The 27,839-nt window shown below is 42.3% G+C and overlaps 1 protein-coding gene across 2 annotated transcripts in view; it reads left to right on the plus strand.

The window, feature by feature from the left end:
* Positions 1–1,207: 1,207 nt before the first annotated feature.
* The window catches only part of LOC143319033 (protein phosphatase 1 regulatory subunit 29-like), a 249,560-nt gene continuing 222,928 nt past the window's right edge, over positions 1,208–27,839 (plus strand). The window contains exon 1 of one of the 2 annotated variants that reach the window (XM_076727591.1): positions 1,208–1,334. The gene's annotated coding sequence lies outside the window, so the exon portion shown is untranslated. Of the gene's footprint in view, positions 1,335–11,805; positions 11,961–27,839 lie in introns of those variants that run through there. The other variant, XM_076727592.1, reaches the window with a different exon arrangement.

Here is a 27,839-nt window from a genome sequence, read left to right on the forward strand (position 1 = left end):
ACTGGGGTGGTGATCTGGGTGGTCGAAATACTGACTTCACTGTATCTCTCTCTCTCTCTCTGCCTGTGTGTGTGTGTGAGTGTGTGTGTGTATGTGTGGACACTGGCACAAAGGGAAACATACACAAGCCCCAAAATACTCAAATCAATACCTCTCAAGCTGACCGGCAATGACGTCAGCTGCGCAGTTGGATCTCCCCCCTTTCTCTCTGTGCCGGTCTTTCCGTGTGTATATGAGTGTGTGTGCGTGCGTGCGTGCGTGTGAGTGTGTGTGTGTGTGTGTGTGTGTGTGTGTGTGTGTGTGAGAGAGAGAGAGAGAGAGAGAGAGAGAGAGAGAGAGAGAGAGAGAGAGACCCTGCCTGCCCCTTCGCACGGGCGCGCACTTTTGAGGCGCGTTGCTACGTGCCCAGATTGGAAAGCAGCTGCGCGCCGCTGCATGGGGAGGCTATAAGTTGCACGAGTGATGGAGGGAGATAGACACTGATGAGTGGCTTCCCAGTTTTCCCCGGAACTCCACACACTGTCTGAGACTAAACATTATGTAATTACCACCTCTAGAGACATGAGTAGGCTGCAGCGCATCCGCCCATAATTCTTGATACCTACAGATTGTGGCCAATAATACATTGCATTTCATGAATAAGTGCAATTTCAGTTGGTTTGAGCCAGAAACAGAACTATAATATTGCTGTATACAATTTCGGAAAAATTAAACGTGTGTGTGTGTGTGTGTGTGTGTGTGTGTATATATATATATATATATATAGTGAGAGATAGATAGATAGATAGATAGATAGATAGATAGATAGATAGATAGATAGATAGATAGAGTTAAAAATAGCACAATAAACACAAGGTTGCCAGAAACTCTCTACTGAAGATCACGGATGCGTGAAGTCCCGGTGGGAATATACTGTGATATTTAAAACAGGCTTGCTTTGGCATTTCAAAGACATTTCTAAAATACTGATCGCTGATGAAAAAAAAAATCCTTTTCGTTCATCCTGCAGGTTTGTTGCACTCATGTGAAATTGGGAGCGGCTGTTGCCCCGATTCACCATCACCCCTCTCTTGGAGTCAGCCACCACCTCTCCCTCTCCCTCTCCCTCTCTCTTTCTCTCTCTCTTCCATCAGCCTCTGTCTCTCATCCCTCCTCTTGAGTCCCCCCTCCCGCTCTCTCTCTCTCTCTCTCTCTCTCTGCTGGAACGCACGGACCTCCGCCGCTGTCCAGGGATAATACTCTCGCTTTCTCCGTCTGTGCCGCTGCAGAACGGACCGTAAAGCTGCATGCTGCCTCGTCCTCCCTGCCAGACCGAGACCGAGACCCCGATCAAGGTAAGCAAGTCAAACCTCGCTGTGCTTGGTCCAAGCTGAAGTCAGCTGTCAGTGTTCGGGGGACTTCTGTACTTGTGGGTTCACTGGGACATGTGGCGTGCGCACTGGAGACACATGCATGCTGCCACGTTGAGAGGTTCTGGTCTGTGTATCGCGAGGAGATGTGTCTCAGGCTCAAATGTGTGGGGTTTTTTTGTGGCCGATATAGTAACAAGTCATGTAGCTGCCCTCAGGTCTGTCCCGGATCGTTGATGAGGAAGGTTCATTCTTTAGACACTTGACACATGAGATAGAGAAGCAGATGCTGAGCAGAGGAGCGACAAAGAAAGACGAGTAAAAGAAATGACCGAGATAAGACAGAAGCGAGGAAGGGTGGAGACATTTGCAAATTGTTGCTGGTCCGACTTATTGACTAGTTGTTCCATCCATCCTTAATGGTCAACGGGTAGTTTTGTCATTATCACGTCACAACTTGTCTGTTTTCTTTCTTTCTATTTTGTTTTTTTTTGTTGTTGTTTTAGTAAGGTGGGCAGCAGAGTTGTTTGGATGGTCAGGCGGACCTCCCGGTCTGTAGCGGCTGCCTGCGGATCAGGAGATCCCGGGCTGATGCGCTCGGAGCGGGAGGTGGTGCTGGAGTTGCTCTGTGCCAAACGCGGAGGAGGCAGCTGCTGCTTGTGCGCGCACACCGGCGATCTCTGCATGGTTGTGCGTGCGTGCGTGTGTAGTGTAGCCACTGCCATCATCACAGAGTCCGTGTGTGTGTGGTGAGAGAGAAGGAGGTATAGCGCTCAGCAGTGATCGCGGTAAAAAAAAAAGATGCGTGCGGATGTTGCGCGCGCACGAGTGCCTGTGCTTGAGTTTTCTATTTCCATATTAAAGTGGTTGTTTCGATAGATTTTGCGTTAGTAAGGATGGGGGAACGGGAGGAGGGGTACTTGGTGCCTTTCAACAATGCAATACAAACCTCACTCAGCAGCAGCAGCAGCAGCAGCGTGCGCGTTTGGAGACGGCGAGAGAATAGAAAAGAAAGAGAGATGAGACGGTCATGGAGAGGGAGATGGAGGGCAGATGAGAGAGCGAAGGGGGAGAGGGAGGTGAGAGGGGAAGTGAGAGAGACGAGAGAGCGGGAGAGAGATGGCGTCCAACACCAGCGCTTTCTGCCAGTCGTTTGATTTATCGCCTCTCCAATGCGCACTGACGCACAAAGCTGCGGGTACCCCGCTCTGACTCGCTGTCATCTCACCGACTGATCAGGATTATCTCAGAATGACGGTCGTCGACCCATCTGGCCACCGGGAACACACCCTCACCCAGACAGGAGACCCTGTTACAACCCCCCCCCCCCATCCTCGCCACACACACACACACACACACACACACACACACACACACACACACACACACACACACACACACACACACACACTCCTCCCCTGTTATTACCGGGCGGCACCACAGACGAAACACACGTTTAGACACGACGGATGATTGGCGCCGTGAAAGCAGTCATGACTGATGCAGTGTGACAAGCGAGCCCATGGACATCCAGCGGTGATATGTTTTGATTCCGATGAGATTTCCTCTGTACCTCACAGTCGCTCCGCAACTTGGATAAATTCGTTTGTGCGTTTCACTGTGATGGGGCGTGCGTGACTCATTTGGCCGTGCAGTGCCGTGCCGGGGTAGTGGAGGCCAGAGCAGCGCTGCAGGCTGTTGGACGGAGTGCCAAGTTTTATTGGGGTTATAGGAAATATTAGGACAGGCCAGAGTGAATAAATATCCTCTTCATCATCATCTTTTTCAGCAGCAGTGATCCCTTCTGTTTTATCATCATTATCCTGATTATAACTTTTGTTTTGTTCACCTTCCTCATCCTTATTGATTTTTATCATTTACATGTACATCACCATCTTTATCATAATTCATCCTTCATGATCATCATCATCATCATCAGTGTCAAATATATCAAGTTACTTTTATCACCATTACACTTATCTTCATCAGCACCTCTTACAGCATTCCAATTGCTTTCATCATTTGCAATCTCCTTGTCTTCTCCTCCTTCTACTCTTCATCATCATCATCATCATCATCATCATCATCAATATCATCATCTCCTTCATCAGCATCCCTCTCACTTTTATCCCCATTGCCCTTGACATCATCACCACCATCTTCATCATTTCTGCTGTCAGCATTGTAATTTATCAGCACCCGAATCACCGCTTTATTTATGACCATCACATCATAATCCTACTGCTCCACCTTCATCATCATCATCATCATCATCATCATCTACATTCATAACATTTGATCTGCGTAAAATGATGAATAGATCATCAGACTAGTTGTCAATTAAGGCATCAATAATTGATCAGTCACCATTATTTACTTCACCGTGGCCATCATCTTCATCATCTTCTCTCGCTATCAACATCTCTCTTGTTATTATAGCATATGTTCACACTATTACCTTAATTGTCATAAGCCAACATGATTGCATGAGTGGAGACGAAAACTGACTTTGTGTTCCTTGTGAACACACTTCTGTAACTGCCTTCATCATCGTCATATTTTTGGGCTAAACTACATCCTAAAAAGATTCTAAATATATTCAAACTTGTGAATATTTCATGTTTTTTCAAAGTGCGCCTCCTCTCCTCTGCTCTCCTCTCGTAGCCGGCTTTGAAATACGACAAACTATCAGCAGGCAGAGGTCTATTAATGCCCGCAGGCCAGAGAGCTTATTCATAAATCTTCTGTGGGGGCAACAGGTGAGCAGGCAGTCAGACACATGTGTAGACACTCACACAAAGAGACACACACACATTACAGGCCATTTTCTTTGAGGAATAGTGACTGAAATAAGCCCCCCAAAAGGATATAAATCAATATGAACTCTTTGTATGCACAGTATAGAAAGTCATCATATGAGTGTGTATGTTGCTCCAGATAATGTGTGTCTTATCATAACTGTGAAGCTACAATACACTGCTGGTGGGAATATGAGCAGTGGATTGGATTTAGGGTCCTTAAGGGCTAAACCCAATCCAATGAAAAAGTGAGAAGGGCAGAACTGAGAAACAAAAATTAAGAAGAAGAGATAAGAAGGGAGACAGAGAAGAAGAGGGAAGATTGGAAGTGAACGTAAAGAGGGGCAGAGACAGAAGGGAGGGGAGAAAATGGGAGAGAGTACTGCAGAACATTGGACACTCTATCTACAGGTCTCACAAAGCCAAATTCAATGCCAAATTAAAACCCTTTTAATGCTCTAAAACTGAAACAAGGCCGGCAAGAACAGCGTGCTAATAATTATCGCTAATGACAGTTGTGAGACTGAAATTCGATGATTAAAAAAAAAAGGACACAGGGAAATTAAATTTTTTGACGGACACAAAGTCCAATTAAGTGTAGTTAAAGGAATAAAGAGCAAAGGCATAAAACAGGCATGTCCTTTGTGAACAGGTCCTGTGGTTGCGTCCAGTCAGCCTTAAGACAGTGCAGCTGATGGAACATCCATGAACAGGTTTAATCAGTGTCGTGTTGTAATGGTCTGCAGGATCAGTCGGCATTATTGAATTAAAAGATTCATTCTGATGAGCAACTTTTCAAGGATTGTTGTGTTTTTTTGGACGCTGTTCCCATTGGCTCAGTACAGCACACTACAACCACGGTATCAGGGTGATCACAGCTGCTACAGCAGGAATAATCATGCCGACCCTTGATATGAAACTGCCATTATTTCTGGCTTTAACACTAAACTGTGAACTGCAACATTCGAAGAAGCCTGGCTGTGTCCTGTGTTTGTAGCTCTTGCATAAGAGTCACAGTTTATGATTTTGTTCCTTTCCTACATCTCTGTCCTTACAGATAACAGCCCCATTTATTTCTGATCCACTTTTCTTTGTGCCGAAATCAGAGGTGTAATGAAATTGGTTGCTGTGTTTAGCTGCTGAACACTTTCTGCTCCTGCTCTCTGTCGGCAAACCGCTGCAAGACTTTTACTGTGAACACGCATCAGAATGTGTTCACTTAGTCATGAGTTACGTGATTGACAGCTTGTGCCTCGATTAATTAAAACTGATCCACGCGTCTAGATTTTGACAGTTTTCTGCTCTGTTGTCCGCAGATCACAGTTGCTCAAACTCAACCGCACGTAAATTTGATCAGTCTGAACAACCTGAAAACTGCTGCGTGACCAGTGGCTTGTGAGCTGTGAGCATTAGAATCAAGGCTACACAAGAGCATTTACTGGCTACTCTAGATAGGAAGCAGCAACTGAAGAACACAGGTCTCCTCTCGGGTAACGTACATGCTGCTGACCTGCATCACATCCATAGTCCTGATGGACAGTAAATGTCCTGTGAACACAAGCAACTTGTAAAGGACAGAGGAGAAGACTTTCAAGAAAGTGATCTGAGAAATAAATGAAACACAATATATTGTCTGAGAGAAAAGATGAGTGGGTGACTTCGCAAACACTTTGAACAACCTCGGCTCTCACATGAGCGTCAATTTGTAAGCCACCATCTTACAGAAGTAACAGAAATCTCAATGACCACGTAAGCACAAGCTCAGATGAGTAGCCTTGAGCAGGCTACTATTACTAATCGGGAGAAAAGTCAAAGGACAAATCAATATTGATTCCTCTCAACACCTCCAACAAGCTGCAACCTCGGACCAGGACAAGAATAGAACTGGACTCAGGCAATGAAATTTCTCTCTAAATGCAACAAAAGAGTGCAATTGCAGTGAGAAAGGTGTAATCTTGCAATGCTTGGGATAAAGGCCTTGAGTCCCAGGTGCACATCTGGTTCAATAGCCATTCTGTGCTGTGAGAGCAGAGCTTTTCTTACATTGGTACGGTGGCAAAATCAGCTGTATTTGGGCCCTGAAATTAAAAAAAATCACATGGGACACAAACATGTGATGAAGGCCTGTGCTTGACCCATCCACTCACCCCCAGCCTCCCTCATAGGTGGACTTTCCTCGCTCTTAACACTACGTCAATTGATGGGCCAGGAGTCAGAAGCCTATAGAAGCCCATGGGACTACACTGTGTGTTGAAAAATTACACTAAAGTGCCTTAAAAAGCGACCCCATGGGGTCCTGACCAAGCGTACATATGTGACGATCTGACAGTGGGAATGGGTTGAATCAAACAGTGTCCAATATTTTCACCACGTTTAACAGGTGAGAACACTTTTCCTGGTCAGCAGAGTTCAAATCTCCTGCTTCTCTTGAGACTTTGGTGGTAAAAGAAAGTCTGGCTCATGCTGACATGTCATAAGATCTGCAATTACAGTGACAGGAGGCACAAGACAGTCACGTCTTGAATCGAGCGTGAATTGAATGCTGAAGACGCTGCACAGCTTGACTCCATTATGTTTTTGATGCTTGGTGGTGCTGGCTATGCTGTTGGTATTTATTGATTACTCGGAAGGTGCTAGGATACATCCTCTCTTTCAACAGTCTCAACACTGCAAGTGATTTTCACGATGACGACATGTTGTGATTTTTGCACTCTTTGCGTATCATCAAACAGTGCGAAACCTAGTGTGAAACCTAGAAGAGTAACCTTTGCAGAGCTTTTATTGGGACTATTGGGAGTTTTTCTGATGTCATTTTTCAGTGCCATAAACATCACAAATTACATTTCATTCAGCTCCATTGTACCGGGGTGACACCAGGGATCTTAATCCCTGTGCAAATAAAACCAAAACTATCTGAGTGGCTAGATATCATTTGGAAATGAAATGAATTGACCCTTTAAATGGTTGGTTTAAAAAATTCACCACGTTCACAAGCTACGTACACTGAGGTATACGTGCATTATAAATGAGGAAGCCCTTTAAAGGATGACCAACCTGTTGAAGCTATTTATCTGCCTTTCAGTTGATGCATGCTCCCTGACACCCTGACCTTGGAGAGGAATAGAAAATGGATTCAGAGATGAAAAAGATGTTGACTGAAAACGATAACAACGCCAACAAATAAAATATTTTCAAAATTTTAAAGGCATTTTCTTGTCAGTGTGTATGACTGCGTGTCTATGAAAGCCAATCTGTGAATCTGTGATGTGATGGATTTGCTCCATGTGTCTTTATCATCGGTGGCAGTCAATATTTTCTGCCTCTTCCTTCCTGTTTCCATTCCTCTCCACTGCTTCCCTTAACACAAATATGAGAGGGATGGAGAAAAAGACGGAGGGCGGTGGTGGAGAATGATGCTTTCCAATGTTAACTCTGCTGTTTTTCTGCAACAATAACGGCAGCAACAGGGAGGACAAATCTTATCGCCTCCCAAATGTTTATTTTCTGCCATTGTGAAATGCCAGACTGTGGCTGGTGGCGATAAGTTAGTAAAGAAAAACACCATTTGGTTGTTTTTTTAGATGAATGCAAAAGGGAGAAGAGGGGAGATAGGGAAGTGAGGAAGAGGGATGGCCTTAGGGAAGGAGAGAAAGAGCTTTTTTTCCTTGTGGAATTGTTATAGGGTGGTGCCGGTCTTCACAAACCACTGCAGGCCTCTCTGGAGATACACAACATTATACAGAATCTCAACAATAACCAAGAGTTCTCTGAGAAAAGATGGTGTCTCACGTGAACCAGCGAAGGGTGAAAGTCATTCGTGGATACAGAACAGATTTGTGGCTCACTTACAGTAAGGATGATGGTCAGAAGAAATGTAAGTGACAAAAGAAGGAATGCCAAAGGAGCTCATCAGTTTGAGGGAAATCCAGAAAGGCTTTGTTGAGAAAATCAATCCGACACATTCTTTCTCCTCTATCTTTATCACTGTAGTGCCACTGAGCAAGGCACTTCACCATCAAATGCTGTTCCCCATGGCTGTGCCGCATTGCTGCCGTGTGTGAATACGCATTGCTTTATAACGATACCATGTGGTGTTGCTGCACAAGTTGACCTTGACTGTACAAAAACAGAAAATGATAGAAGTGGGAATTCCTCATAACTTACATTCCCGAGGTTTTGATCTGTTTAGCGCTCAAGACAAACTGCTGAGCTAAATGACACATAGAGATAACTGCACTGGTATCAGGAGCTGTATGCTCCTCCACGACTCTTCGGCTCTCTTTGGCATATTTACCCTTCACTCCAGTACCCTGGACTTGATTACAGATTTCATCCTTTACATTATACGTTTTGTAGATTTATCACATCATGTTCATATGACAGGCCATTTTGAGAGATAAAGGACACATAAAATACAGTTTACAAGACAACCTGGTATACACAGCATATAGTTATGATGTATAAAACGTGTGCGGAGGGTGTCAGCATCACGAGTAATTCGATTGAATAACAGCACAAACAGACAAACAGAAAGAGGCAAATGTATCTTAGATGAAGCTGATTTGTGATGACGACGCCGTCAGCTGACGAGGGAATGAAATGCAGTTAAAAGGTGAGGAGAAACGATAGTGAGTTAAGATTATTTTGTCAAAATGTAGGAGGATAAAGACCATCGTAATTCCTGAAACCTAAACCTTAACACTTCAATAATATGTGGGTAGATTTTAAGTCAATTTTAAGTCATGAAACAAACATGAAATTTCAACATTAAAAGCTAAAAAGCAAGTCGTAAATATTTTCCAGTCCTCCTTAGTTTGTGTGAACATCCATGATCACGTGGTTAAAATAGACTGACGGTGTATCACAGCAAAATAAGGGAAAAGTTAGTGGACTATGAATTTATATCAATGGATAAATGTATAGATTAACAGATAAGACAGTTTAATTTGTAGTTTGATGCTACACAACCGTTTACAAATGTATCTTAACACACAAAGTTTATAAATGTAACATTTCAAAACTGAAGTGGTTTTAATCTAAATTAGGCAGGATTTCGTCTCTGTTGCAGTCCCACTTTGGGAATCACAGTGACACAATGGGAGTGTTTTTACAGAAGAATCTAACACGCTGCAGTTGAAGACGACGGTGGCCAAGAAATCTTTAATGTTCTTTATGTGTGTTGTACAGCTTAGCCTGCAGAAAGACTGGAACTTTCCACAGTGAGATCCTTTCAGGGTAAAAACTTGTTTATGGCGATGGCAGCCGAATCCATCAGGAGTTGATGGTGTGTTGAATAAAGTTGTTGTTTGGTTTCCGGACTCCTCAGTCTTTCTTGGGAACACACAAAAAACACAAACACACAGACGTTCTGTCTGTTTTCAGTGTTGCTGTTTTGTACAGTTTATTTTGTTGCCTGAAACTCTGTAATCTTCTGCTATGTTGCCTCAGGTGCTGATTGGGGGAAAAAAAAAAAAAAAAAAAAACAGAAGAAAGAAAGTGGAAGCAAATGAAAATAGATATAAAAATGCAAATCACAGTTGAGTTATAAAATGAAAGGACCTGCATTTAGAGCTGAAGAAAATGAATTTGGCCTTAAGAAACAGCTTCTGATTCAGACTTAACATCCCAAACTTCTTTTGTGCACCTTGTTTGTCCTCACTTTGTTCTGGATTTCAGAACACACAGAATGATTCAGCCTTTTCAGAAATCCCTCTCACTGTTGTTATCTCGCATCTGTCCTGTATTCATACTTTCTTGGCTGTTAAACAGTTTTGTAAAACAAAGCATCTCTGACAGGTCCTATTAGCGTCAGTGGAAAGACAGCAAAACTGGATTTTTACTGATAATTCTGCTTGAGGACAAAGTCAAGGAAGTTCAGCAGCAGTGCAGCAAAAATGTGAAAATGCCTAAAAGCACAGCATTTCTATTCTTCTTAGTAAAATACTTGTATTCTCTTTGCATAAAGGTCACAGTTCAAACTCTACCTTGCTTATCTGAAGTGCTACAGTATGACACATTCCCTGCCAAACATAGGCCACAGATTCTTTCTATGATTTTCTAAAACTCAGCAAGGCAGCACAATAAAACATAAAAGAAAAATGTAGCCGTGGAAGAGGTAGAGCTCATGCTTTCATACGTCCTGTATGAGTGCTTCAACAGTGCACTGAAGTACCCACTCATGCATTTAACAGCACCCGTCCTACAAATTTGACAAAGTATCTTCAACGGAAATATTCTGGCTCTCAACCAGCTAGTTAGGGAACAAGTTCTTGTAATTTCTGCTGCCTGATAAGAGAGCAAAACTAGGTTTTCCCCAAACAATTCTTTTTGAAGCTGCTGCCAAAGTACACCAGTGGTTCAACAAAGCAAGCAGCAAGAAGTGGGGCTTTTGCAATAGCTACAAAGCTCAAAGCAGAGCATTTCTTAAGAGGAATGTTTTGCCCAGTGAATCCTTAAATTCTCCCTCAGAACTTCACATGCAACAAACCTCCAAAAGCTCCACTGGAAAGCGAATCACGGTCTACCAAACAAAAAAAGATCACATGACTTTTTTCTCCCTTTATCTCCATATTCTTCCACCTTTATTCCTGTGTTCGGTGAAACTCAGTGGGGCAGCAGCTTGGATGTTTAAATATGTAAAGGACAACTTTCAGTGCGTCTGCAGTGCTACAGCTTGCTTGAAAGTGTGCTTTTCCACACCTGAGATCTTAAAAAATTCAAGTTGAAGCGGTGCATTAGTTGTGCACCACAGACTGAGACCGGTATTTATCAAATGTCTCAGACTCGGGGGCGTTGGTGTACTGTAGAGTGGCTCTTGCTGTCACAATACAGCAAATGTAATGCTCTAACAGAATCTCACCAGAAATTACGAATCTGTTCTAGTTCCCCTGTGAGAGCTGCTCCAGCTCTGCGCCTTTGAAAAATGATCTTATATCCAGTGAAAATAAGCCTAAAATGCATATTCAAGTCATACCTACAGTAAATTGAAAGCTGTTCTTGAACCATTTGGAGTACACACATAGATTTGGCAGTTAAAATCGCTGTAAGTTAGTTTTCTGTTTTTCAAATACTTGCAGATGCCTATATCTGGGACTTATTATCAATAAACACTGATAAAAATACCACAGAAAAGGAATATCTACATATGTTTTCTCTAATGGTAAGTCACGCTCCAAAAAGGCAATTTATGATATTTATTTACAGAAATATTTATATTCCTATTAATGAAATCAAAATTTTGGCTATCTTATATTCATATTTTAGCTATGTCTATACCTACACTTTGGCTATATATATTTAGATTGAGGCCACTTACTATGTTTATCTCTTTAAACTGTGTGTAACATCCCCATCAGCACTGAATTCCTTGAGCTGTAAGTTACCCACTGAAAGGGCATATTGGCATGTTCAGAATTTCATTGGCTATCCAAAACGTCAGTCATCTACAAACTCAGTTGTGATTGGCTTCAATTTTGCATGACCAGGGCAAACAAGGCCCACCTGCTCAACTTGGATTGTGATTGGTTTCTCTGTTTGCAAGGCTTCATATGGTAGATCGTGATTGGTCAGGTGAGACAGAGAAACTGGAGCCAGAATCTGCGGATTTTCCTGCATGTTAGAACTTTCTGGAAGTAGCTGCCAAAGAAGACAAGCAGATGACGAGCATGTCGCCTGTTAACGTGAAAGGAGATTTTTCTGTGGATTCTTAGCATGTTTTGGACCAAATGTTTTTACTGCTGTGCATCGTGTGGACCTTTGTTGATGTTGCTAGGCGGTCTTTGAGTGTTATGAGAGACACCAGGAGACCTCACCGGTGAGTTGCCTCAATTTTAAAAGCGATTGTTTGTCTGCTGTTGGTGTTTATTGTGGCCCCTGTTTTGATTGTATCTTGAAATGGTTTGCAACCATCGATTTTTTTTTAGCTTTCCGTCAGTGTGTAATGTGAGGCTAAATGTGAGTGTTTGTGTCAATGGACGGAAATAGCAGGAAGCAATAGTAAATTCTCCTGCGGGCCACGGAGGGGCCGTTTGAATGAGCGAAGTGCGCTAACTTGTTTAGCATAAAATGATTCCACATGGAACTGAAACAATGCCAGAACAAGCACAGCTGCTTTTTCCTAAAGGCTTCTCCACGCTGTGTTTCAAGCTCTTATTTGATTAAATCAGGTCTATTTTAGTTTATTTTATTATCCTTCCTAATTGTGGATTTTGTTGCCTTAACTTTTTATGTTATTTTGTTTATATGGACTTATTCACTTATGCTTTTCTTTGTCATGTAGATTTTATTGTCTTATGGGGTGAGATGTTTTTAGAAGCCCCTCAGGGTTTGTTATCTCACATGCACATGTTGTATTTTCTGTTTTCTTTCTTCCGTTTTTTGCTTTTCCCCCCCTGAAAAATATTTAAATCAATATTTTGAAAGTGCAGAAAATCCAGCCTGTACACGTGTCAGTACGATTTTGTCAAATAATGATTCAAGTTATCCTTTTGAAATCATGCATAATAATTTGCTTTCCTCTTGCTCAATCAAGCCTTTTGCCCAGCTTGTCTCGTTATATATAAGAAATTCTAAAAACTTGTAATGTCTGCACACTGAATGCTCTCAAAAAAGCTGCTCGGTTCATACACTCTGCTCTTCGGTGTGAACAACTACATTTCATTTGCTATTCATTCCTTGCATTCAGACAGATACTCGCCTGAAGGCAGACCTGAACAGATACAGTACTGGGTAATTACATTTTGAATAGCTGAAGAACACGAGGCGTACTTTATTTATCTGATTTTATTCTGGCTCAGTGGATGTTTTACAGAGAAAAGCGATTCCTGCTTTCCATTAAAGAGCTAATGCAGAGTGAAACATGCTTGGCCTTTACTTGAACTGTCTGATCTTAGTTTACAGTGATTGGCTGATTCACAGGAAAATACCAATTTTCATTTTGGCTCCACTGCTGGTGGATGATGAAGTCTGATTAGTTTCCACCCCACTTCTTTTTTATATCATCTCGTATTTCATTCTTACATTTTGACCCGTGCTTTATTTGTAAATCTGGAGGGCTCAGAGCTCAAACAGGGTGCTGCTCCGGCGCCTCAGGGGGAGAGAAAAAGTCACGGAAGGTGTCACAAAGCTGCAGGGCCTGGAGCACATAGGACAACACCTAAGAGGGAGCTGTTAAAACCAAGAAGAAGCCGATATTTCATCAAAATCTTAAGACAAAGCATTATTTATTTACATTTATTAATCAAAACATTCAGAATAATCACTCAAAATCAGCAGAGGGAGGCGTGTAGAGACAGCTGATTACGATTTACAGCCCTCTCTCCGTCTCACTGACTGTGGATTGCTGCTGTGGGGGGAAGTGGAATTGGCGTCCAAGGTTTTATTTACAACCATGAAAAGGAAGCAGGCTTAAAAAACTGAAGTAAGTGATGACTTCTGGCTGGCTGTCTGTCAGTCTGTCTGATGGTCTTTCAGTCGTATGGAACGCTTAATACTCATTTCACAGCACAAAAGCCCACTTGCTTACTGTAACATTACGTATTATGCAACATTATTTATAGATTTTGATTGTGACAGAGGAGTGCTGGATGCAATTAAATAGGTGCCAGTCTCAATCTTGGAAGTTTCACATCCAGCACAAATTAAGGCCTGAGTCTGGCCAATCGCTTCATTTGATTTCATTCTAGTTAACGGTCACAGAAGACAGTAACCTCTGATATCCATTGTCACATGCACAAGTATGTCTAGGTGGAAAAGAGAACATTTTCTCCTGATTCATTCCAATTTCAATCAGTTTTTTTTTTTTCTCCTCTGCTGTCACCGTGCTAAAACGAAGTGAGACGGCTATGGAAGACTAACCTTATCTTGCAAATGAAGTGTCTATTACTGTTCGGCTCAGTGTGAAGAAAACTCAGGGACCATTTCCTTTACTGCTCCTCACTCTAATTTAGACAGATATGGATGTTAGCCTGCAGGGAGCCCTGGAAAAGATTGTAACTAATTACCTGTCGAACACTTCAAAAATCAAAAGGAATGTGTCATCTTTATCTTCTGTTGTGAGCGATGTGTCCGTTTTTGACGCTATTTATGTGCTGGGTAATAAACAGATCCTGATCATCTCAGGGATTTGACATGAGATGGGAAGAAAGTAGAAAAAGCTTCCGGGTAATGAGAAACAAGATGGAAGCCTATATGAGTTGTGCATCTTAATGTCATTGTTTTGTAATGCATTTTTCATTGTGTTACCTCCTGTGATCTCTATTTACTGTGTCCCTATCTGAATTTTTTTCCTTTTTTTTTTTTTTGCTGCAGCAGTGGCCCAATTTCCCAACAGGGATCATTAAACTTTCATTTCATCAAATCTAAGAACCATGTAAGCTCGAATTGGACATTTTCTGGTGAGCCACTGAACTTGTTGTGGTATATTCTATCCAAATTATTTAGGATGTTGGTGTCTTCCATCTTCTGAGCATACTGGGTGTAATTATATTGCTCCACTGGGCCCGTGGCCTCAGAGACCCCCATTCCCATTCCAAGAGCGGATCTTGTGTCAGATGTTTTCCAGATTAAATTCCGAACAGTCTCATGATTGCTGTCAATCATGGGAAGGCACATTAGCAGATACATGTCATGATGCGCCTGCATTGCCTTAATGTTGTTATGACAGAGCCTGCATTAGATTTAGGCCCAAATTTAGAGCACCATTATGTAACAGGAAGTCAGAGAGGGATAACCTACATACACAGTATATGAGTACTAACCACAGCATGGGGACATGTACCTGCTCACAAACTCACATTGTGGGGACTCATCACCCATCTGAGGACAACAGACCAGTCCTCATGAGGTTAATCATTCATTTTAAGTTTGGGTTGGGTTAGACATGTTAAGATTACGGTCATCCTCCAGGAAAGTCTGTCCAACCAATAGTGTGTGTCCTTGTGAGTATATGGCAACGAGTGTTTGTGTGTTGTGCGTAGTGGTTTGGAAAAGCGAAGGGCTGTAATTTAGAAAAATGCGTTTTGTCCAGATTTAACAGATGTGTCTACCAGACCTTAAAATAATTCGACCATTTCACGAGACAAATATGATCCAGTTTATTAACCAAATCAAGTGATTAAGCCCCTCATTACATCTGAGTGGCTTAATCCAGGGTTTGTTAACATTGAGATAATGTAGCATGAGTCATGTTAGCAGGCAAGCTGGTAAACAAAGGTTGAATATTTAAATTCACTGCAGAGAAATTGCACTGCAGGCCAATCCTTGTCAATATCAAAGCTCATTTAAAATTAGTTGCGGAGCTGCATGGTTCAGCAGAGACGAAACGGACTCCCGATTACGTGCTCAGGGGATTAACGCTTCAGACATAAAGCTAGGAAACACGTTGCTGGATATATTACACAACACCAAGCTTGTTGGATGCAGTTTATCAAGGGGGTTGAGGGTTTCTGTGCCAGCCTGTTAGAGCTCATTTCTCAGCTCATTTCTTTCACCGTCCACCTGTGCGCAGCGCTGCGTCTGATGTGCTGTTACACCGTTCCTCTGTTGTTGATGCATGATTTATGGAAACAATTTGTTAAATTGTTGATTTGATTACGTGGCCTCACCATCTGCCAGTGCTGGTCCATTGTTTTTAAGTATTAGGTGTGTTTCTTCCAACACATTCTCTTGAAACACCTATCTAGTCTCGCACTGGAGCACAACACTACTAGCAGCCGCCAGTGGCCATGTTCAAGTGTCCTAAAAAATTAGCTGTTTGTGAAGTGTTTTTCATTTCTTTTGGGTTCAACCTGGCTGATCTCCTCCCGCTTGAACAGCAAGAGCCATAGAGTGATCAGGCACTAAGGCTGGGTGATAAGGCCTGGCCTGTGGTCGGGAGTTCAGTCAGTTCATCTCAAAAGTTTTGGACAGGGTTGAAGTGAGGGCTCTGTGCAGGGCAGTCAAGTTCTTTGACATCAAACTGGGAAAAGCGTTTGTTTGCTGACCTGGCTTTGTGCACGGGGCACTTTCATGTTAAAACAGGAAAAGATCTTCCCTCAACTATTGTCACAAAGTAGGAAGCTCACAGTTCTTTAAGATATTGTATGAGATTTGAGCATTTTACAGTTCAAATAAACTTAATCCTGAGGGACTGTTATTTTTTCAGGTCATACGGCAGCCACAGAAGAAGTAGCTTTAAATAGCAGGCAGTCACGCTCTCTCGCACACATAAAGGTGCTATGACAGGTCTCAGTAAAGCAGAGATGGAATTAATACAAACCGTCTTTTGTAGAAAAATACACTCTTTGGAGAGCAGTTAGCTGTTGAGTTTACGTGACCTTGACAGGTGGCGCTGTGTACTTCGCATCTCACCTCCTCGCTCTGTGGTTTCATTTAGTTTGCTGGTAGCTCAGTGCAAAAGCATGAAGCGTTCCAGAAATGCTTTCGCTCTGCCTTTTTGCTGGAGAAGAAAGCAACTGGGTGCGAAAAGGACTGTTTACGTGTGTTTGCGTACGACTCTGTGTGTGTGTGTGTGTGTGTGTGTGTGTGTGTGTGTGTATGAGAACATGCGTGTGTGTGAATGAGAGACTGAGTCTCTTTGTGTACTGTAAGTGTGATCCTCCTCAATTTCCCGAATGGTCCTGCTCTTTGTTGCGGTACATTCAAGGCTCCCAGGTACAATCAGCCTCATATAACATAACTCACCGTGTGTCTTTGTGTGCAACCCTAATGAGACTCAGTAGACTAATTTAAGCAGGAAGTTGATGATGGTGGGAAAAGAGCCTAAAACCCCGCTCACCCAACCCCAAAGCCCAAAAATACATAAAAATCTGCAGCATCTTTCTGCGTCTCTTTCCTTTTAATCTCTCTCTCTCTGTGTAAGCAGCCCCGAATGTTTACCAAAGCCATTTATCCCTCTGATCTGTACATGGTGTCACCTCAGCTCAGCAGGTGTCGCAGCCGGTCTGAACACGCTTTTCGATACATCTCGGCTTCAGAAACATCTCCGTCATTGTAATTCAGCAGACAAAGATCGGCTTAGCGATGAGATTGCGTTTTAGAGGTTGGAGCCCTGAGTGTTTATATTCTCTGCAGAGCCAGATAATCACCGTGGTTGACTAGCTCAGGCACATTGGCACTTATCATGAATGTGCTCGCGTTGCTGCCTGATGTCATACTCAATCTGAAAGCAATAAATAATCCACGAGTTTCATGGAAATGAATTTCAGTCTTACTGCTCATTGTATTGATTGATGGATCACAGTGGGGATGCAGCGTGTACCCTAATCAAGAAAAGCATCTGATGTTCTGAAAGTGATGATTTGAATAGATAGGAAAACTGGGTTTTTAGCGTGAACAGCGAGAGGTTCTTAAGGTGTGATTATGGTTGAACAGACAAAAGAAACTGAAACTTTATCAACAGGAAGTCGGGAAAAGTGTGACAGTAAGAGTGACTGTGGCCAAAATAAAAACAATAAAGAGTGTTCCAACCTCGCTGACGAGGGAGCCAGCAGCTGGAAGTTTGAAGACATTATCCAGAAGTCCTGCCAGGCCCTGATGGATCTGTGTTTCTTTAGACTGACAGCACCCAAAGGGGTAAAAGAGGTGGAAGATCTAATGTTGGCCAGTCCTGCCGCTCTTCTCATTTCTCAGTATGCGCATCCTCGATTCCTTTTCTCGCCCCCTCTTCTTGCGTCTTAGTCCCTCCCACCTGAGATGCGAGTGGAGGAGGCAGGAAAAAGACACAAGGAGAGAGGAGGGGAGGCATTTAACAAAATGAGACATCCCTGCTCCGGAGCTGTCATTTTAAAGCAACGTCAATTAAACATGACGCGTGGCACAGCTTCATCTTCCGTCCATTGTTTTGTGATAGCCTGCTGCTGTATTCCGTGGTCTCTGTCAGATGAGCAAAACAGTGTTCATGACGGCTTATATATTTACTTTCATTTCAACTCGCAATCTGGCATCATCTGACAAGAATGCATGGACGTCATGCACTGTAATGCTTTTATTTAATACTGAAACACACACACACACACATATATAAATAAATAGAGAAATGAGAAGAGACCCATGTTTCCCTTTACAAAAATTCAATGACATTTCATATGGAAAAATATGCTATGTACCCTTATCTTAATGTTAGAAAGATCTCATTCCTCTCTGTGATGACAGGCTTTTCACCCTGCCACCAATTTTTTAGTTGTTAGTCCTCAATTGGACATAGGACACCCTTATTTCCACTAGTGTGATCCGGGGTAAATCTGATATTTAGCAGGTCGAGTGAATGTTACCCTTATTTTTTCCTAAAATATTGAATTTGTCCTGTGTAGCTATGTCTTGACAGTTTCCACAGCAGATCTAGTGTTTCCACCTCTAACAGACTAGTTAGTTAGTTAGTTAGTTAGCCATTAAAGGTTAAGTTTCATTGGCCCACTTGCCTGCACAGTCATGGTCCTCAGCCGTATTGACCATCTCTGAGGTGGCTGTTTGTGACATCCCTGTTCAGTCAGACAGCTACAGATTCATGATACAGTGTTTTTGCACACTGCAACAAGCATCTTGTAAAATTGTGTTAAGATGAATTCGTGCAAGTCTGAATGTCAAAGGAGGTGTGACACAATACCGGTTAAGCGTACCCAACAAACTGGTGACCAGGAATGGCCTTATGGGTACATGTCTCGTCTTTGCCGCAGACACTGTTTCTCTTTCATTCAGGTATTCAGCTGTAAGCAGAGAGTGAGAGAGTTGAGTGAATGGTGAAATAAGGGACAGAGAGAGAGAGAGAGGCTCATAGATGCTGTATATACAGTCAAGCTGAGGGGAACGCAGGGGAAAGGAGGATGAGGAGGAGACGATTGACATAAATGGCAGATTTCAATGGGTGGCTAGATGGACAGAGAGAGGGAGGAGAACAGGTATGTGTGTGTGTGTGTGTGTGTGTGTGTACATCAGAGGTGCAGGGAGAGAGTATGTATTCATGACAGGAGAAGGTCGGAGGCTTAGTGACAGCTTTAGTGGGGCAGACAGCAATTAGAGTTATTGACACTGTGTGTTTGTGTGTGAGTGACACACACGAACACACACATTCACACACACACACACAGACTAAAGCCATGACAGTGTAAAAATACAATGGCTCCACTGTTGGCTTTCTGTGTATTTGTGTTTTGTTTGCTTGTGTTTAGTATTGTGTGTGTGTGAAGGAGACAGTTTATCTGCGCAGGTATTGAAAGATAGTAAGTCAAGGTAGTAAATGTTGAACGGCAGCTTTGCCACTCTGTGCTGCAGAATTGCTCCATATGCGCAATTCATAGTTTCTTGCGTTTGTGTCTAACTGCTGACTCAGCAAACTCACCGGCAGATCCCTGTGACCTCAAGTGTTTCATGCGACATATTAGGTTGCAAATACGCAATTAATCTATTTTTTAAAACCCCATTTTTAGCTGTCTGGGTTTGTCTTTGCATTGTTTTTTCTCCTATTTGAAAGGTCTGGAGCCTTGCTTTCATTCCAGCTACTTGTCAAGAGTGAATGCGGAGTGTTTATCAGACCAAAACAGTCTCCTGTCATTTACTTAAAAGCCAAATCCATCATCCAAAAATAAGCTGAAGTCTGTCCTCCACTGGGAACTGACACATGAGAATGAAAACTGCTTTTTATAGGGAAATTATCCGACAGAGCTGTCGATCAAGAAGGAAGATGATGTATGAGAGCTAAAGAGAACGTTCTTTCAATCTTCACATGATTAAAGTCAAAAAAGAAAATTGCATGAAATTAGCAGTGAAATTTAGATAAATATTTGACAGAACTCATTGACGCTTTGCACAGCAGTTTCAACAGCTTCATAAGAAGTGAACATCTCGCTGTGGCTCAGATGGTACAGCAGGTCAGACAGTTGTTGGGTTGGCAGTTTGATCCTGGGTTCCATGTGTCAGTGTCCTTGAGCAAGACACTGAACTCATCGCTCCTGATATATATGAGGGAAAGCAATGGAAGTTTTCATTACAAATTTCCTTCAATCACATGTAAATTTCCCTTGATTCTTAGTCTTATTCTGTCTTTTTAAAAGTTCTTGAAACAAGATGATTTGCATTGAAAACATATCTTACTGCAGTGGATGTTTTACTTGAAAACAGGGAGATTTTCACATCTGCCAAGGAGGTTATGTTGTTTCTGCTTGTTGGTTTTTATTTGTCTGTTTGTTTTTTGGATTACAAAAAAACTGCAGACCTGACTTTTATTAAACTTTTATGACACTTTTCCCCTTTTGTTAACATTGTGAGATCGGTGGAATAAATGCCAAACATCTTAAAATTCTGTAGACGGAAGCAAAGTTCAACAGTGACTGAATACAGTCAATTGTAGAAATACAATGACTCCATATCACAATCTGCATTCGACCGCTAGTCCTCCCAGGTAGCCTACACATGTAGATGGAAATGAAAATACACTCATATGATGAATCTCGTTATACTCTTACTCACGTCCAAAGGTGAGCTGCAATAAACTCGGTCAGAGATATTAAGGAAAAATGTTTGAACTTTACACTTCACAAGAACAAGCAGCAGTATTGACTGTGAAGTTTGCGCTGGCAGATTTGCATATCATTGAAGAGTGGACTGTTGGCTTTGGTGGAGGCCTGAGCTCTCCGTGTGCCCTTCTAGTTTGTATTGTGTCTCTTGGTAGTCAAAGCTGAGGAAGGATCAGGAATGGATATTATTTAGTGAATCATTTTCCTGGAGAGGGAAGCATACTTTTAAGAGAGATCTGCCCGCTTTTTCAGCATTTTACTGTACAATATTGGCGGGAGGCTTCTTGGACTTGAACTGTGCGAAGTTATAATTCACAAAAGGAAAACACTGAAAATGTAAAATCCATGAAGTTATTTCATGTTCGTTTTGATTTGGCTCTCCTGACGCCATGTTGAGAGGTGGTTTATGGATTTTTTCCATTTTCTCAGTTCTCTAGCTGTGAGTGAAATTACCTCAGTACTGAATTAAGTACTGCTTTGATAAACATGAAATGATGCCTTGTTTCTGCAGCTTTCCTCCAGCTTCTCAGCCAAGACGACTGCTTGGACTACCGCTGCGGCAGTTAGGCTCGACGTGGTGCCCGGAGCTTAGGAAGCAGCCATGACCCTCTTTTCTACGAGCTGTCGGTGTAACACTTTGACACAAAATGGTGCCCTGCCATGCAGTGTTCACACATTTACCAACAGTTAAGAGTCACAGTATTAAATCCTGCTAGGACTGTGATCGACATGAGCACCATCAGAGGTAGCGGTTTGGATGGCTCAACAATGAGAACCCAAAATGGACCATATGTGAGCCACCTTCAGACCTGAACCAACACTGTACTCTAGTTTTTTTTCTTTTTTTAAGGAGAAAGGAATTTACTCTATTTGAACACCCAGAAAGGCTTTCTAAGAAGCCCACCAGCACAAAATACAATAGGCTTCAAATAGCCAATAAGCTATTACTATTACACGTTAAGTGGCAGTACCGATGCACAAATTTCCACCAACTACCCACATGTGGCACAACAGGATCTCATAATAATAAACCATCTGCCTCACCTGTTGCTCAATATCAACTTGATGAATGTAGCTGCTAAACTCTTATTTTTATTTCCAGTTGAACTTGACAAACATTTCAATTACGTGAACTATTTACAGGCCACACAAGGTCAGAATGCACAATAATGATGCCTTCCTTGAATCACTGGGGATTTAGAGATTTATTTTCCTTTTTTTTGGCCTTATTTTATTGATTAATGACCCAAAGTTTACTGCCTTACCTAATGCACCCAATGGGCTAAGTTCTCCGTCTCTCTTTCTCTTGTCCTGCTGGCCTCAACATACAAATGGACACAGATCATTACTGCAGCCAGAGAGAAAGAGAGTGAGCAAGAGGGAGAAAATTCTTAATACGCTGCATTTGAAAATACCAAGACCTAAATCTGACCTGAGCCCGAAGCTGTACACAACAAGCCTGACCTGGAACCTCGTACTTTTCTTTGGCAGCTTGGGTCAAATGGCAAAACTTTAAGGCAAAAAGTAAGAAGTTAACACTGCTCTAGATTTTATCAGCCTTTATTTGTTCAGGGAGGGATGGCAGAGTATTTATACTGGCTTTGAAACTGAGGAATGAGGAAGAAAATGCATTGAATGGGTCTGTTGGGCCTTGAGGATACACGCCACAATGTAATAAACTTAACCTGAAGTTCAGTTATTGGCTTTAGTTGGAACTTTCAACCAAATCTCAAACAGAGTTTGCTCAGTCATCATAGTGATGGGAACAGAGCCTCATACCCACTGCAAGTGGACTCTGAGTTAAGATCATTATATCAAACTATTATCTCCAAGTTAAAGAGGGAAGTTTCACTTTGTAGCTGTTTGTCTACCAGAAGAGGTACCACAGCACCTAGAATGATTTTCCCAGTTGGCCCAAGATCTTAACTAATGATGCAAATGTGCAACAGATTTCCTCTGAGATGTTTGCTTGGTTGGTTTTTCTATACTTGTAGCAGTTTTTGCCTCAGTTTTGAAAGAAAGCATCGATTTACTTGATGCTCAGGTCTGTGCAACTCGTTGAGATTTGGGAGGCTTCAGCTTCTCCGCTAGCTGCTGCAGCATACCCATAACAGTGCGGTGAGATTTTTACACATATCTCTGCAGAAGAATCACTCCAGCTTTACTTCTTTTGTTACTGATGATAATCCAGAAGAAAAAAATCCTATCCATTCTCTTCAGCTATGCCCTCTCTCAGCCCACTCTGTTATCACTGGGCTTCAGTATAAGTAACCAGAGAAACTGTTGTTTGGCTCCACCCACTGAGGTTCAACTCGGTGAGCTTATCTCTGCCTCCAGACAAGCTCCGCTTCTAATGTTTGTTGAATTCAAACTCCAGCGTGTGGCATATGTGTGAGCGTACACACACACACTCACACACACACACACACACACACACACACACAGACTTACAGAATCATTTTCCTGATTGCAGTTCATCCGGCGGTCTTCCACTGTTTGTTTGCTAAAATCCACAGTAGCCTATATTCTGGAAGGGGCTTCATCACAGTTTTTGGCAAACAGCAAACTGGCTCTGTTTAGGAAGTGATATTCCACCACATTTTGTTCCTCCAGGTGCCAATCAGCGATTTAGCTGAGCAGTGGGTAAAATAGTCCATCATGGTCTATCAGTGAGTCTGAGGAGAAGCCAAATAGTAATCATCCCTGACATCAGTGATCTGAGTAAGCTGAACATCATCCAACATTTACAGTGAGCGAGACCAAGTTCTCATCAGCCACTTTGGGCCCTATGTTTGGTCTATTTTACATACAAATCCTGAACAAAATGTTAAACCTGAAGCGTAATGCAGATTGTCTGAGTACAAAGGTTATGTACTCTGTCGCATCATTAAACCGATGAGTCACTTCACACCTGTGGTCGTGCAGTGGCTATACATTATGTATTTTACCATAGTAATGCTTACTTATGGCAGCCGCATTCACCTGTGCTTTCAGTGTAGCGTAGCACTAAAATAAAGAACATTACTTCATCCCTAAGATCTCAACAAATGGCCACTGACAGCATTGTTTTATTTTCTGCCTGCACCTCATGAACCTGATACTTTTAAACGACTCTCTGGGAATATAAGACATCTACACACAACATTTGCTTCATCCCAAAAGGCAGCATAGGTTGAAGAAAATTCAATTCAAGGAGACAGATTAGATCAATATTCTGAGAATGTCTCACAGCACCTAATCTCCATCTTTGTGATTTCCTAGCAGCGCTCCCAGAGAAAAGAGATGCATCTGAGGATAATCTTAACAATTGATAATAAGATTCTTTCATTTCTAAAAACTCACAGACAGCTTGTGGTCTGCAAAAATCAAGGGCAGTCAGCACACATCATATCATGTAGTGTGTTGGAGTCAAGGATTCGTATTTCTTGCCACTCTTTTTTTTTTTAAGACACTGGAAAAAAACCTTTGTAGTGTGAGATTGCTGGTGATAGAAATGTCAGTATATTGCATTGTATAGTACTAATCTGCTAAAGATGTATTCGATGAGATTGCCACGAAATTTTGTACAATCATCCAACTAAGACTGCATATATTGAAGACATAATTGCTACCATGCTAGTATGCTGATGACTTTCCCTAACTACAGGGTTAGCTTGCTATTTAGGATTTCAAAAGTCTTCATTCTGCAGTTCAGTCATCGCCTGGATTTTTCAGATACCGAGCGTGCGTATAGCTATTATGTACAGCGTGTGCGAAGCCGAATGAAATCATCAATAACTGAACAAAGGACACAATCAACAAGTGGAACAGAAACACAAATGACACCAGAAATTAATAGGAACTAAGCGCAAGAATAGCAAATACAGCAAATAAAACCGAAAGCTGTCAACACGCAGTTATGGTGGCTTGAATTATTAGTGAAAATCCAAATCGTTTTCACTGTCTTTCTTTCTTTCCTTCTTTTCGGTCAGTAAAATCAGTCAGGGCTGGTCTGATTTCAAGACTTTGACTCCTTTTACTCCCCTCAAACACAAAAAGAAGACCACAACACAAAGGGCTTGTGTGCAAAGGGATCGTGATAGAAAGAAGGCAGGGTCAGATGTATTTGTTATGCTGCAGATGAGTGAAGGGTTGAATCATGTTGAAACACCCAGAGGCCAGTGGAGATTATTATATTTTTTTTTGGAGCTGTCTGTGATGCCGAACAAGGCAAGCTGGAGCCGGTCAGCAGGTCCGTGCTCTGCACACCGCACTGCTGGAGAGAGAGAGAGGGAGAGAGAAGACAGAAAAAGAAAGCAAAGTGTCAAATGTTGTTTCACTTGGGCTCATTGTTTAGTTCTGTCTATAGGTGTCAGACTTTTCCTGTAACTTGATATGTATCCCAACTTAACAGACGGCTGAATAGGAACAACTTTCTGTGTCTTTTAATTGTTTCTTTTGTCATCTTTAAAACAAGTGGCTCCTTCTTTACTTCAGAAAAAAAACTGAAAGAAAAGGACTGTGATTCGTTTAGGTGTGCCTGTTGCCGTACAGGCACAGAATAAAGAATGTAGTACAGATGCGACTTGGCATGTTTGTGGAAAAACGCTCGAGGCTGTTTGATTTTAGTTTGGGGGTTTTGGAGCCAGCAGGGGATTGTTTCACGGTCAAACAGATTCAGTCTTGAGGTCTCTGTGTGTCAGGTACGCAACTCTGCAGCTTCCCTTTCATCACATGGAGGGAAATATTTAAAGGATGAATTAAACATTAGACGTTAGGTGTCTTTTGTATACACATTTTTATGAATGTTTCATACCGGAGCGCTGTCAGCCTGTGGCTAGTTTACAGAAAATCTGGATCTGGATTTCAGGAAAAACTTGCTCTAGAACTACTGTCTAGAGTGAAGAGCAGTGAACATGATGTTAGTAATTAGAAAAGTCTGTTCTGTGTGGATACATCCCAGTTTGAGAGCCACAAAACCAGATGATATGAAGCCATTTTGGGCATGTGACTACCCATTCAAAGCCAATCAGTGGTTAGCACAGGTCCACTGTTCAATTCCCAGGCTTCTCTATGTGGAGTCGGTGTGTTCTGCTCATAGATGCCCTAGTTTCCACACGCAGTCCAAACACACTCCAGCTCAGGTGGACTTGAGACTTCTAACTGCCCACAGGGATGATTGCAAATGTCTGCGTGTCTGTGTTAGCGCTGTGATGGACCGGTGGCCTGTCCAAAGTGTCTCTCTGCATTTCTCCAAATAGGCTTTAGCTGCCCGAGACCCTTAAGAAAAAAGAAAGAATAAGTTGGAAGAGAGCATGAATAAATGAAGGGTGATGTTCTGAAAAGTTTCCCAGCGAGCTGGACCGTTCGCAGCTGAGTGTGAATGTGCCTCTGTCCGAGGTGCTGAAAATCTTCACGGCCAGATGAGCTCAGCTTTGCAGACATCTGTCCGTGGTGCTGAAATCCAGCGACGAGCTCTGAGCCAGGAGACGCGCAGCCACAGATGTGGCCAGTCAGAGCGTGAACAGGGAAGGGATGAAATCCTTCAGAAATGTTCCTTTTTAGAACGACTGGAATGATGTCACAATTAAATTATGTTCGCAGGTTTTAGCTCTTTACAGTAGCTGTAACTGTATATAGCGACCAATTATACATTTGCTGGCCTTTGTGGTATATTGGCTGCTGTTTTCACAGTTTGATTGTATTTTAATTTCTTTTTGGTTGCATCCGTCCTGCTGCTTCTTGAAATCTCTCTCTTTTGTACCCTAGTGCTCCTTGTGATATAAGCAGATTGATTTGAAAAGTTTGCGTTGCATTTTTTCATACTGATAATGCAACTAGCAAAAATGAATGTCTTTAAAACTTCTATCAAAGCTGTTTAATTTCTGGCTTTTCCGTTTCCATCCCCTCTACCATTTCAGATGCAGATGGGGCAAATTGTTTGGCAGACTTCCCTCGATTCTTACATTCGGCTCTATGAAACTTTTTCATTGAGGTTTCTCATGAAATATTTATCCTTTGGACTTTTTGCAAAATGCTTAGTTTGAAGTAAAGTATATGTAATTTATAGTGAATGGGCTGAAATATGCAAAACCACCGGCATGGTAATTTCAAATCAACATGTTTTGGCTGTAATAACCGTTGTAATGTTTACAGGATTGTATTCACAGCAAACAAAAAAATGACATTGGACGATTCCGGCAGATTTTCAATGAACAGGTCTCATTTTGAGTTCCTCACTATCCTTGGGTATGCATTTATGAGACTGGGTGCCCCTACTTGCTCGCATATTGAATGCCTTGTGGATGAAAGAATCACTGAATGCCAAAATTTACTAAAAAGTAAGCGTTCACAGGCATGTCTTTGGCCCGAGAGCCAAACTCATCCAATGCGATCCCAGCCATTAGGAGACAAACGAGGACAGAGCCCAGACAGAAGAGCATTTTCACGGCCGCTTTCCACAAACATTCAGTTTAAATGCTGTTTCAATTATTCAGGGCTGTGCGTGGGAAGGATATGTGGGGAATGTGTGTGTGTTTGTGGGTTGATACATTTATGATGAAGAAAACAGAAATTTCTGTCCTGTTGGGTTAAATCTTCCTGTCTTCTCCTCTCCATCCTCTCTATTTCTGTCAGCTCTCATTCTAGTTTGTACTGAATTCAGGGTCACTGTCATCCATCCAAAGGCAGGTATTCTAACAGCGTGTATACATTTATGTGTGTTTGACTTTGTGATAAATGAGCAGGAGCGGTGCCTTTGACAGCAACTGTGTCTTAGACTTTGTACTGTATGAAAGTTTCTTTGCTTTGCGTCCATGCTTTTTTTTTTTTTTTTGTTTCACTGCTGCAGCTGAGTGTATGACTGGCTGCATCGCTGCAACTGTATGTGGGTGCATGCACGTGTGTGTGTGTGTTTGCGTATAAGTGCATCTGCACGGCTGCATGCTCCCGTTCAATCTGTATGTGAATTCTTGCCAAGTCACAGATATAAATAAACCATAGCTATGGCTGATACTCTGGCTGAGGCCAGCCTCGTGCTCTGGCAGATGTAGCTGACAGCTGAAGTGTGTCTCTTTCTGTGTGTGTGTGTGTGTGTGTGTGTGTGTGTGTGTGTGTGTGTGTGCGTGCGTGTATGCTGTGCGTGTTGTTTGGTTGAGTGGTTGAGGGACTAAAGCTTCATGCATGCAGCTATGTTGCTTTCTTGG

This window comes from Chaetodon auriga, chromosome 4, assembly GCF_051107435.1.
Source record: "Chaetodon auriga isolate fChaAug3 chromosome 4, fChaAug3.hap1, whole genome shotgun sequence".
NCBI lineage: Eukaryota > Metazoa > Chordata > Actinopteri > Chaetodontiformes > Chaetodontidae > Chaetodon > Chaetodon auriga.